General features: G+C 38.6%; 1 protein-coding gene across 1 annotated transcript in view; it reads right to left on the bottom strand.

Moving 5' to 3' along the window:
• The window catches only part of RBFOX1 (RNA binding fox-1 homolog 1), a 1256716-nt gene that overhangs the window by 1008286 nt on the left and 235694 nt on the right, over positions 1-12736 (bottom strand). The gene's annotated exons all lie outside the window — the stretch shown is intronic.

Consider the following 12736-nt stretch of genomic DNA (forward strand, 5'->3'; position numbering starts at 1 on the left):
TAATATTTCGGCAACTACCATTTGCCTTATTCGGGGAATTGGTAGAGAAGATCTCAGGCATTTCTGAAGGGCCGAGGAGCTCAAAGCAACTGGCAGGTCTTCCAGGACAAACCCCTCCAAGCACAACAGTCCATCCTGGTATTTGGGAAAAGGAAAGATGGAGCAGGAGGCTGACTTGGCTAAGCAGGAAAGTCACAACTGGTCTCCAACTAAACAGGATGTACACTGGAGATGGAAGCAAAGACAAGCTACAAGGGAGGAAGACAGATGAGCCCATTGCTCAAGCACGCAGAGAGGGTGACAGGAAAGCCAAAGCCAGGAACAGTTATTGCGGATTTACAAAGATAAATCACACCCGAGCACATTCACTGCCTTCCTGAGCTAAAATGATGAGAAGTTGGGCTAGGGACTTCACGTGGTGCCTTCCAACCTGAATGATTCTATACTACTGTGGCATTCATTTTTGAGAAAGCCAACTACAAGGTAAAAAACAACACCAAAAAAACACAAACAAAAAACCCAAAACACCAAAACCCCCAACCAAACCCCCAAAAACCCAAACAACCCACAAACATCTCCACTGGTTTTAAATGAAAAAAAAAAAAGAAATCTTTTTCAAAGCCCACAAAAAAGACCAAATCTGAATAACTCCCTGACTAGCAGTAACTAGAGAACGCAACAGAGAATCTCCTGCCAAGCATTTCTCAGGATTATGCCAAGTTATTATTCTGCTCACCAGAACGATGAAAATGTCTCATTTGGTGAAAGTCTTTCATGTGTAAGCCGATCCAAGGTTAGCAGCCTCTTCCATAATTCCTTATATCAAAATGGCAGATTAGCAGATGGATTAGAAAGAAAAGAAAAATCCTTCAAGAAAGAAATCAGTTTACTTCAAAGATAACTGGTGGTTCCTTCTCCATCCAAGAACCACTGAATGGGCCCCTTTCCCAATAACACTGTATTTGTTACAAACAGAATTTCATAAGTTTGGTGATTTCTTCAAATCTCCTTAATCATTAGCAATGTTTGGCATCTTTCTCCTCCCTTGTTCCATGCAGAGTACAGCTATTAAGGCGGCAAAAAGCGCCCAACACTTGAATTTCAGGAACTGTACTTCTACTTGGGATTCTTGAATGCCACCAGTAATCAGGCATTGGTTCGTGAACCATGTGAGTTCACAGCTGTGGTAAATAAACAGTAATTTCACCAGACTGAAATAAAACAACTTCAAAAGACAGCTATAATGTACTTCCAAAGAAGTGCTGTTGATTCAGGATTATGTGGATTCTCAGGAATTTTAGGCCAAGTTTGTCTGGAATTAATCATCTCCTCAATCTCAGTCATGATACCAACATCTCACCATCTGCTGACCAAAAAGAAAAAAAACCCTCACACACAAAGAATTCACTCTGCGTGGACTTTGAGGACATCCCAAGCACCAAGAATACACAAGTTTTCAATGCAATTGCACAGCCTCTCAATAGCCAATAAAATCAGTGAATCAACAGCCGGAGAGGAAAATTGGAAAGAAAATTTTGTGCTATATGTTGGAAACCAGACAAGGTACAAAAGGCAGCTGCTGAAACCCTTGTAAGAGCTATCATACAGGTATGATCTTGTTAAATATATGGGAATAGAAATCTGATGATAGGTGTTTCTTATTTTGTAAGATATATTTTTATTAGAAGACTTGAAGTTAGAAAGCCTCAGAAAAAAAACTCTTAGGTCTTGACAGGAAAAAAAATGAAACTGAGAACAAGATTAATACAAACAACTCTGGCTGCCCAAAAGTTCTTCCTTAGAAATACCCTTCTCACATCCGGATTACTGATGGAGCAAACATTTTTAAAGGAAATATTTACTTTCAGTAAATATTCTAAATCCCCTGAACTCTGAAGCATGAAAATTCCTGCTTTGGTTCTTCCATGGCTTTTTAAAATGCTTTTTTTTTTAATACATTATTTTAAAGACAAGCAGTTTCTCTAACCAAATAGTCTTATAATACACATATTCTATATCAAAGCATCTCCAAAGTAAAGTCTAGTAATCTGGAAATAATTTGGTCCTGGTTCCTCGTTATTAGCAGTACTGCCTACTTTCTCAGAGACCTTTTAGGGTTGCTTTTGATTATTTTTCCCCTTTAGTTGGGTATCAGGATACTTATAAGCATAATTAATTCATACTTTGGACTCCCAGGACTATGAAGTATTATAGGATGGCAGCGCTAAGACAAAATGCTCTAATTCACCAGCTGTCATGTATTTAATTAGAGACTTTGATGAATCTTTCCTACTTAGATGAGCCTTCATACTTTGCGTTCTATAAAAAAAATGAAAGACAGAGAAAGGAAAAAAAAAAGACTTCTTTTGTACAAGGAACTCTAGGACTGATAAACTTTTTGTTAGCATGGCAGACCTAATGTTATACCTGGAGTCGAACAGCTTGTCAGCTCCCAACACTGACGTTTTCAGGGAAGCAGCAATGAGGGTGCAAGCTCAAAAAATGAGGCTTCTATTATGCAGAGACAGAGAGAGCACGGACAGAGCACCTTTCAAAAAGCCCACAAACTTCATGCTTTTCCACCCTCTGTGTTTCACGTCATCCAGATGTTCACAAAGGTTAAACAAACTTCTTTCCCAAAAAAATCTGAACTGACTTTCCTTTAAGATCTCAATAATAGCTTATATTTTTTATTTTCTATATGAAATAAGAATATTCATCATCAAGAAATCTATTTATATTTACATATATATTTAGAAATCTATTTCCACGGATCTGAGAGTCAAAGACAATCTCTGTGTACGTTGTATTAGCTGCAGCATCCAGAACAGAAAGCGTGAAAAATGAGGTTATAAAACTGATTCTTATTTATTCTATTGTGAGACATGCTTTAAATATCTTTGCATGAAAATTTCTCTTCTTGTAACGGTAGAGCGTAATGCATGGGCTACATTGCAGTATTTTCAGTATCAGCGTCTATGTTAATAAATAAAGAACATCTCTGACAGTGGAATGTGCTCAGCATTGCATAAATATTTTAATTTTAAGATTTTTTTTTTTTAAACAGGTTATATTGTATCTAAAGTATATAATAAATCATTGCAGTAGAGAAAACATCCTGCTACAATTTTATCTTGAATCTTATTTCTTTCTCTGAGCATGCATATTAATAAGCTGATTCAATGATTTCCCTTTCTAAAAATCTTCCATTTTATTTAGGTTTGGCAAGCCTGACTACCCCATGAAAATATAAGCAAAGTTCTCGATATCCGCTTCAGCTGTGTGGGCTAATGACAAATCAGAAACACTGATGGAAGGAAAACGGAGAGGGCAGAAAGACAACAGGATAGTTTTTAGAGATAAACGTGCTCATTTTAGATCTCCTCCATTAAATAGCCCTACCAATATGAGGTGGTCCTTGATGTACTGCATATTCTTATCTTAGGTTAGACTAGGAATTATTTAGTATTAATTATTAATTAATTAGCATTATCCATCTCTGCTCCCATTAAAGTCAGTATGTGATTCAATATTTAAAAGGAGAAAAAAATTCAAACTGGAGTACTTCCTCGTTAAGGGACCGTGAGGGGAAAAAACAAACAACAAAAGGGTATAAGAATTGTACTTTAGTGTGTCCCTCTGCAGTTAAAGCGTAATGATTGTGGAGCTCCAAGCACAAATAGGTACTATTTTTCTGGTTGCTGCCTGAAATAAGATGTCTTATGGGGGTGGGTAGAAGGAGCTTAAAGGAGATCTTAAGTTTACGATCATTATAAAACAAACTCCCTGGAAAAATTACTCGCCCAATTACCAAGGCTTTGTATATAAGACTGGCAGCACACCACAGGCTGTGTAGAAGTAAGATTTCTAGATCTGTAAACAATTTGAGGTTTTAATTTTGGGCATTCTGTCACCCCAGACTGGAACACTGTTTACTCCCTTCTTTTCCTCTTGCTCTCCCCTTTCCCCATAGGGTTCAGTGGCACAGAAAGGCTTGAATATTCTTTTTGCAGAACTGAAGCTGACAGCTTCACAGTTATCTAGGTAACAGTCATGCGGACAAACCACTGGACTTCCCAGCACCTTGGAGCCTGTTTGTCGTACAGGCGTTGGACCACTAGCAGTCCCTAGGCCCAGCCAGTGAGGAATCCCACAAAGGATAAATTTCAGGTGGTGGTGGCTGACTGACCTCTCCAAACTCACCAGCTGCAGAGGAGAACAGGTGTTTGGGTAGACAGACAGGTGCCTGGAGCCCTTCCTGAGGGGTACAGGGTTACGAGACCTCAGGAGTCCTGAAATGTTCTTTATTTCAACTGGCTGATGCAGGGAGGGATGGAACTGGGCAGAGCAAGGGAGATGACAAAAGCAGCAAACTATCCGCCTGTCTGGTTTCTCACAGATGTTTTAGTGGAAACACCTTCCCAGCTCGTGTATCAGATTAACAGCACTACTAATCACCACTGTATCTTACAGCTGATGGCCTCTATGACAGAGCAAAACTCAGGGAGTGATGTTAGGAAGCACTCTCCCAAAAGCCATTCTGGCGTGTTTTGCCCAGCCCCTGACTGCATAACACCGCATGTGCCACAGCCCAGCCCGTGCCCACCACAGCCTGTCGGGGGAAAGGGCTCCACCGCTACATCACCAGCTGGCACTGAAGGGACTTGCTGCAGCAGGGCTCTCAGCAAAAGGGTGCAACTCGTTGCAATTAATTTACTACGCACTTGAGCAACTGCTGGAAGAATAACTTGGTTGGGGCCAAACTACTTTGACAGCAGGGACAGAGGTGACGGCCAAGGAGGGCAGTTGAGCCTTAGGCACAGAAAGGATGTTATGCTCTGCTGAAGAAAAATTCTTACCATCATTGTTGACTGCTGAGACAGAAATATCTTTGTTGGGCTTTAATTGAGGAAAACAGCTTTCCCAAGGCCACATTCTAGTTGCACACAATGACTTAGAATCATTTGTTCTACTTAGGTAAATGCAGAAAGATTTTTCAAACCTGCTTTTGTTTTACAAATGAAAAGGGTTTCAGGTACCTGTGAGCACAGTATGATCACAGCAAAACCTTGGATAGTGCAATTTAAATAATGCAACAGGTCTACTAATTAACGATTGCAATACTTATCTTTTTGCGGCTGAAAGACTAATCCAGGGGCCACACAGTCCATGCCCCACTCATGCCCCAAGTACTCACTCGTAGTAACGGCGAAATTATGTTTTCCCTAAGGACAAGAGTTTATTTTTCTTACTGAGCTCTTTCTTTACTTTCTGTATATTGTATTGAGTCTCCAAAGCATGAAGTGTGTCTAAAATTAAGAATCACGTACCTTGCAAATAACGTATTAGGGCCATCTCCTTGAATCCGTATGACTTAGCGCTTTAAAGTACGGTGCCATGCCGAAAAATGGCATCACTGGGCTTTTACTGTCATGCAACAGAAAACACTTTTTAGCACAAAGTTAGCATTCATTCTTGTTATTAAGAACTCTTTGACTTGTGTTTCCAATTCTTTTTGTTCTGTTTAGAATTAATATGGAAATCTAAAATACAACAGGAGTATCTTCTGGCATGGACCTACTAAGAAAGTCATAACCAGAAAAACTTTCAATTTCTTAATTTATTCTTACTGTATTTGAAAACGTTATTGCTAAAGAAAAAGCAGGTTTTCTGTCTATTGAAGAAGCCTGGAATTTTGCATCAGGCTCAAAACAATGAAATGGCTGGAAGCTGAAAATCGTTCTTCCACCCCTGAGATATATCTATAAAGGAACACTTACCTAGTGTAAGACATTTTCACTTGCAATTCAAAATGTTTTCTGCTGACTAAAAATAACAAAGAACTATAAATACATATAAAGACATGTCCAGATTTTAGCTGAGAGACACTGAAAAATATAACTATGTCACAGAGTATTACAGACTGGTCCATCTCAAGTATTAACACTTGAATTTATCTGTTTTATGAAAACTTCAATTGCCCTTTTGTTCCCATGGATCCAGCAGATGATAGAATCAACAGCAAAGTGTAGCCCAACTATCCCTTAACTGGGATTAGGCTTCAGGAAGATTTATTGCAGACAGAAAAACGTTACTAAACCATATTCCACAGAGTTTCCAAGAGACATCTGATATTCTTGTACCATGAAATAGAGTCTGATTATTACTGCTACAGTTTTTCCTGCAGTAATACCACATGCAATGTTCTTTCACAGATCACCATATCACATGTAATCATATATTTAAATACTGTCCTAAAACACTTATTCTCAAAACATTATTCACTTGCCTTTCTCTTCATCACCTGCCCCTCTCCTTGCCCATGGTATGCAAACCAGCCCTGCTGGAACAGGAGAGTTTATTATACTTCAAAATGAACAAATGTGCAATTTGTTTCCATGATGCAGTTGGTAATTTGCATCACAAATGTAGCAGATTTCTCAAAAATTATTCTACAAATCTGATATTAAAAATGCTCTTTGTCAGTATATTTGAAGACTAATCTCACTGACAAGCCCTTCAAAGGCAATTGTGGCCTCCTGTTAGTTTTCACATAGTACACAGTGCTATCAAAACTATGAATAAATGATTGCCTTTAATTTTAATGACCTCTTCCATGGGGTATTTGAAATCCATACTTAGAGAGAATTACACCTATTAAATTAAAAACAGTACAACGTTTCTCAATTCTATCATTATTTATGTGAGCTATGGGCACTTCTCAAAAAATAGAATTTCTGCAGTAGAGTTTACAGCATCTCCACAGGACAAACAAACCACAGCTAAGCATTTTCTCTTGAATTGAGGTCACGACCCTGTAAGAAGCCGAGGGACAGAACTGCTACTGAAGTATTTTTCTGATGGCACATTACAGCAAAAAGGACCTAACATGCCTGCACGCACCCCCGAGTTCTTTATAAACAGATGTGCAAGAAGATTTAAGAACAAGACACAATCCTGACTAGATCTAGAAAGTTGGATGCTACTGGGGAATACCATAGTTTGCTTGAAAGGCATATGCTCTGCTGTTTGGGTGCATAAATATAGGCAAAAATTGCCTCTTTATAATTCTTTCACATTTTATTGAAGAACACTTTTGATTAACATTTTTCTCTGAAGTGTAATAAACAAACCCTTGTGGAGGAAAACTTTTTGCTTTGCTATCCCCAAAATAATAGTATTCCAGGAGAATGCTTGTTTGCCTCTTGATGTGTTTATAGAGTAACAGATGATTGCAGGCTCCAGGAAAAAAAAAAGGACTATTTCTTCAACGAAATAGATGAGATGGGCTATATGTATGATCACAAAAAGATTTTTAAAATGCACATAATGAATTTTGTGGTTTGTAAAATCCTGACTCTGTGAATAATAATTAATTTTGTGAATAATAATTAGTTTATGTATAAATCATATTCAGAAATATTTATGATGAAACTTCCATTCAAAATAAAACAGACAAATGTCTTTAACCTAATGAAATTGCATAGTAAATTATTTCCAAGAACATTCCAATGTCAAGGTAACTCACTTAATTATCCATTATCATAGAAATGTAGACATAATGTTAATTAAAATGAAGGGGCAAAACCATTTCCATTTTTTATGAAGATCCATTGGCCTCCTGAGCAGCTATTAGCCTTGCTGTCAGGGTTAGGTGGAGGACAGAACCTGCCCCGGCAGACAGACCATCGCAAGCTGCTTTCAACAGCTTCTGAACTGCAATGTCATAATGAGAGGCAATTGAAAAACTATCTGCAAGCCCTTGGTATTGACATCACCCAGGAAGCTTTTGTGCAACGACCATTATTTCTGCAGTGCACTTTACAGCTGCAGTGCACAGGCACCTCAGACAACGAAAAGGATTAGCCACGCTCGCAGCTGAGAATACAAATACACCTGCACATTGTTGGCAACTCTAAGTGACATTCTGCAAACAAAATCTTCCAGCCATATACTTGTCTTAGTTAGAACTTCGTCAGAATAATTATACTGCTTGCACATGCAGATATTTATTTTAGGAGTGGATTATTGTACGCTGTAGGAAATGTTACCTTTGGGCTGAGCAGCGTCGATGAAGAAGAGTGAAAGGCCTGCGTACATCAGAGTGCACATTATACAATTCTGGTTAAAGTTACTCAACTACTTGGAGTAGAAATAAATGGCAATTTTGGGAAACTTTTTTATTCCCTTGTTTCTGTACATTCAGTTACAGTTCCAGAGGAGATGTTTTCTCATTTGTCTAATACTGCTATTATAAATCATCAACCGTCTATTGCGTATTAGCTATAAACTCAGAGAACACAAAATGCTGCTCTTCCCGCTGTACTGTAACAATTAATATCTGAAATATGTCAATGAATACCATGGGTAAGCGCTATATACCACACTATTTTACAGTAAAATAGATTATAACTAAATTTTAGTCCTAGTTAATTATTAATTTTAATAATCTAATTATAATATTAACAAATTATTAAATATTATAGTGTATCGTAACTAAAAGTGTTTAGAGATACACAGATGTAAGATTTTGCTCATAAAGCACTCCCACATTTTCAGTCTATCACAACATTTTATAATCAGACCAACTAAAACCCTGCTCTCCTTATGCACATTAATACCACTCTTAACATCACTGTGGATTTTTATGAGTAAAGTGTTTCATGAAATTTAAAACATATATTACTTCCTTCAGTCCTTTGAATAGTGAATTATAATTGCTTTAATAATTCAGAATGGCATAAAAATGAATCCAAGGTAATAACCGGCTTGCATATTACCTACCACATATTGCACTTTAAAAGTAATCAGGGACAGATTAATTAACCAAATCTTTTTTTTCTGACAAAAAAGGCACAGTCACCGACAACAGAAAGTTTCACTGAAATGTACTGTTTCCAAATTGTTTGAATAATCCTTTTCCATATCCCTAATAAATCTGAGACACTCTGAGAAATTCAGTGTATCATTCTATTTTTCAAAATGTCTAAACCTCTTAATCTTTAATTCAGAATTATTCTTTTATTATTACCTTACAAAATTATTTGTTGTTGGGTGGGGTTTTCTGTTGTGTTGGTGTTGATTTGGTTTTGTTTGTTTCTTTTTAAATCAACACAAGCAGTTTTTTGCTTTGCCCAGAATAAGTTTGTTTGGTTTGGAGGTTTTTTTCCCCATAGTTTTGTAGTTAACAAACTGCCTGGATTTCATTTAGAATTCTGCTAAAATAAGGAGGAGGATGGGGATAATTTTGTAGCACAGCACTAACCATGGTGTTAAAAAAGAAACCTGCACATGAAATAGTCTTCTAAGGATTTGGATGCTCCTATGCTTCTAAATATAATTTTAGAATGGACAGCAATTACAGAAACATAGATAATGCTAAAAATTGTCAAAATTTTAATATGCAAGTACACACACAGTTCTAGCATGTGAGCCATCTTAGAAAGTGCAGGAAAATGCATCAACAAACCTGGAAAACTGAGCTAGAATACCAAAAGGAGAATTAATGCCAAGTAGATTCCTCTCAACTCTCCTCATATCTGTTCAGGACCTTCATTAAGCTAACAACAGGACCGGTGTTTGTAGGAGGGTCCTGTCCTCTTTTCTCTCTAATAATCCCAGGAGGCCTGAGGAGATAACAGTTGTCCTCCTCAATCCTAGTGGTTGCTTTCCCATGAACGGTGCTTTTGCAGCACCTCAAGGACCAGCCACCCCACAGTCCAAGGCCGTTTTGCGTGGAGGTAACCACAAGGCAGCTGCTCTATGTGCGTTCAGAAAACTCTGGGTTTGGGGAATCATTGTGAAACAGTACATTTCCCCTACTCTGTATGAGATTCGTGTGGCATTTTATCTCTAATAAGTTAATTTTGAAGGATTCTTACAGTACTGTGTTTAGGTCCTTAATTTGTAGAGTTTCTGTTTCCATGGTTACCCACACAGTCCACACTTCAAAACTGCCATGGTAAAACAATGATAAAAATGAGCCAACTTAGTGTAATACAAGTCACTGCACATCTAACAATCTTTCCTCTCCTTTCATCCCCCCCACCCACCCCACATTTTATAAAGCTTTCTGATTTCTTGCTACACACAACCTCTCAAGGGAAGCAAACACCTCTTTTATTGAAAATGCCTGATTATTGGGCAAATTTCTTGTCTCCCCCCGAAGAAACTTTACAACTCCTATATACATCTAACAATAAGGTGCAACGGTTACTATAGCAACATTATTCTAGGAATAAATAACACAATATTGCTTCTGATTCCTTTCAACAAATAAAACAAAAAAAATTGAGCACACTCTGGATTAATGGCATTATTTATTTAGAAGCCTTCATAGATTGTTATTTATATTCAAAACCACTAGCTAGTTTTGGTGCAGCATTCTGTCTTCTCCAAATAATCAGGACTACATCGAATAAACAAGATATTCTAGTTGCACTGGTTCTATGATCTCATTTGTCAGAAGGACATGACTGACAACGCTAAATCGATGGAAAAACATGTTCTGTACCTTGAGGGCATCGATGGGCTTTAACAGCTCCGAGCAACCCCACCTGGGACTAACACCAGGGGGCCCAAGACTCCCACTGAGCTCAGGCCCTTGTCCCCGCCTCTGCCTGAGCTGGCTTGGGAGGCTAGCAAGAACTTGCCAAATGCCTTGTTACACTTCTGATTTCAACAAAATTGATCCTTAGCTGGGACTCAACGCCCTGAGGGGAAGTTCTGCTTTAAACTCAATTGCAGAATTTTGTTTCTGTTGCACAGACACTCAGGGACTGTTTAAAAACAAACAAAAAAAAAATACCAAAAAAACCCTGGTTGTTGGGAGCTCTGCATAAGACAATTGCCTGGGGAATCAAATCTCTTGAACAAGACCACCAGTGTCTGGCCATATCATGAAAGAAGCCTCCACTGCAGGCGTGCTGCAATCACACCTGCAGGCAGACCAGGCGAGACCCCACAAAGCATTGTCCCACTGAGTTCTTATATACTGCTGGGTCCATGGTCCTCTGTGACCCCTGCAGGAAACGCACGACACATTTCTGATCTTAAACTACTTACAAACCATCCAGCTGTCCTAATTATGTACAGAAGAATGTCCCATGTCACCTTTCCGGCATCTGCAGGATCAGTTTGCACTGGTTGTTTAATGAGCATCTTACGCGTGCACGCTTTGGTCGCTTCTGCGGAAAAACTGCCAAGGAGAGTCTCTGGACTGTCAGCTTCTGCACCTGGGGAGTTCATCACCACACTGAGCTGGTGTTTGCACTGCAGGAGCTGCCTGAGGGAGCCTGAGACTGGCTGCCATTCCCACCAGGAGAGGCTCCGGAGCCATCAGTCATTGGCTTTACTGGGAAGGCCCCAGGGTGTTCAGTCACTCAAGTCAGTCCCACCTCTCAAACCCTTCCATGCTCTCACTCACTGATGACTAAACTGGGGAGGAACTGAGGGCTAAAGAGCACCCAGCGCGGAGGCAGGCACAGCCCTTGTCCCCAGCCACACCACAACTGTCACTATAGGACCAACTTCCATTTTGTCTTTATATTTGACTCAGTGTAAATGCCATGGCTCTTACCATACATCCTGCACTAATAACGTAAAAATTAAATAGAACTGGCAGGCTGGGAAAAATTATACCATTATCGTAGTGTTTAACTGAAGTTTAGTTCAGATTAATATTTACTGAAGAAGGATCTCAAAGAAATAAAAACTACCAGAAATTACGGTAAACTGTGGTAGCAAATTCACCACAGGAAGAATCGTCAGTTATTATGCAACCAAAATTATTCTCAGCATACTAATGGTATATACAGTATAAGATGGCCACTATTACAGTAATTCTGATTCTTCACCACAAAGAAAAAATATCAATTAATTTCAGAGTGCTGCACAGTTTCAATCTTTTTTAAGTATCGCCGCAGTGTGGAATTTCGGGTTGATGCTCTTTTATGAGAGGCAAAAGAAAAGCGCTGAGTTTTGGAGTATTACAGCAACTCTACTTTTCTTTTTTAACTGCAAAAACACCAATATCAGTGTCTTTGCCAGCCCTTGCACTGTCAGTTGGGAACTAGATAAAGATATGTCCTAAAGCTGAGAGAAACAAAAGTAGCCAATGAAAAAAACAAGCTACACAAAAAAAAAAAAAAGCATACACGAATTGTTAAGCAAATTAAACGATCACATTAGCTTTCATGCCCACTTCCAGAAGTCCTTGTATCCCTGCTCACAAAGAAGGTAAATAAGCGAGTTACCTCCAGGAAAAGTGCAAGGTAACTCTGATATTGCTGCAGATCAGACATTACTACTGTGGTGTAGAAGGAATTTTAGATACATTTCCAGCTAACGGCTATTTCCTACTTTATATGCAAGTGCTCTGGGCTTACTTTTGAAATAAACAAAGCTCACATTATATTACATCTTGTGCTATTACAACGGAAATATATCTGAAAATGCATTGAAAGGTGTTACTGCAAAGAAGTAGGCAGGTCTTGTGTACTACAAAGAGAGCCAGCGTAAAATGCACTTTGGCATTTCTCAGATAACTCTTTCACGCAATTGTACAATACACAATACGAGTCCGCAACTTTCTTCATTATGCCTGTTAAAGTGCTCTGATACATGAAATGACCTCAGATAACACAGTTATCAAAACCCAGGACTAGTCAAAGAGTGATTTTTTGGTAAATGCGATACTTCAGTCTGTCAGTAGATGTACAACCTGTGGTAAGCATTT

Source organism: Numenius arquata, chromosome 14 (genome assembly GCF_964106895.1).
Source record: "Numenius arquata chromosome 14, bNumArq3.hap1.1, whole genome shotgun sequence".
In the NCBI taxonomy this organism is placed as follows: Eukaryota; Metazoa; Chordata; class Aves; order Charadriiformes; family Scolopacidae; genus Numenius; species Numenius arquata.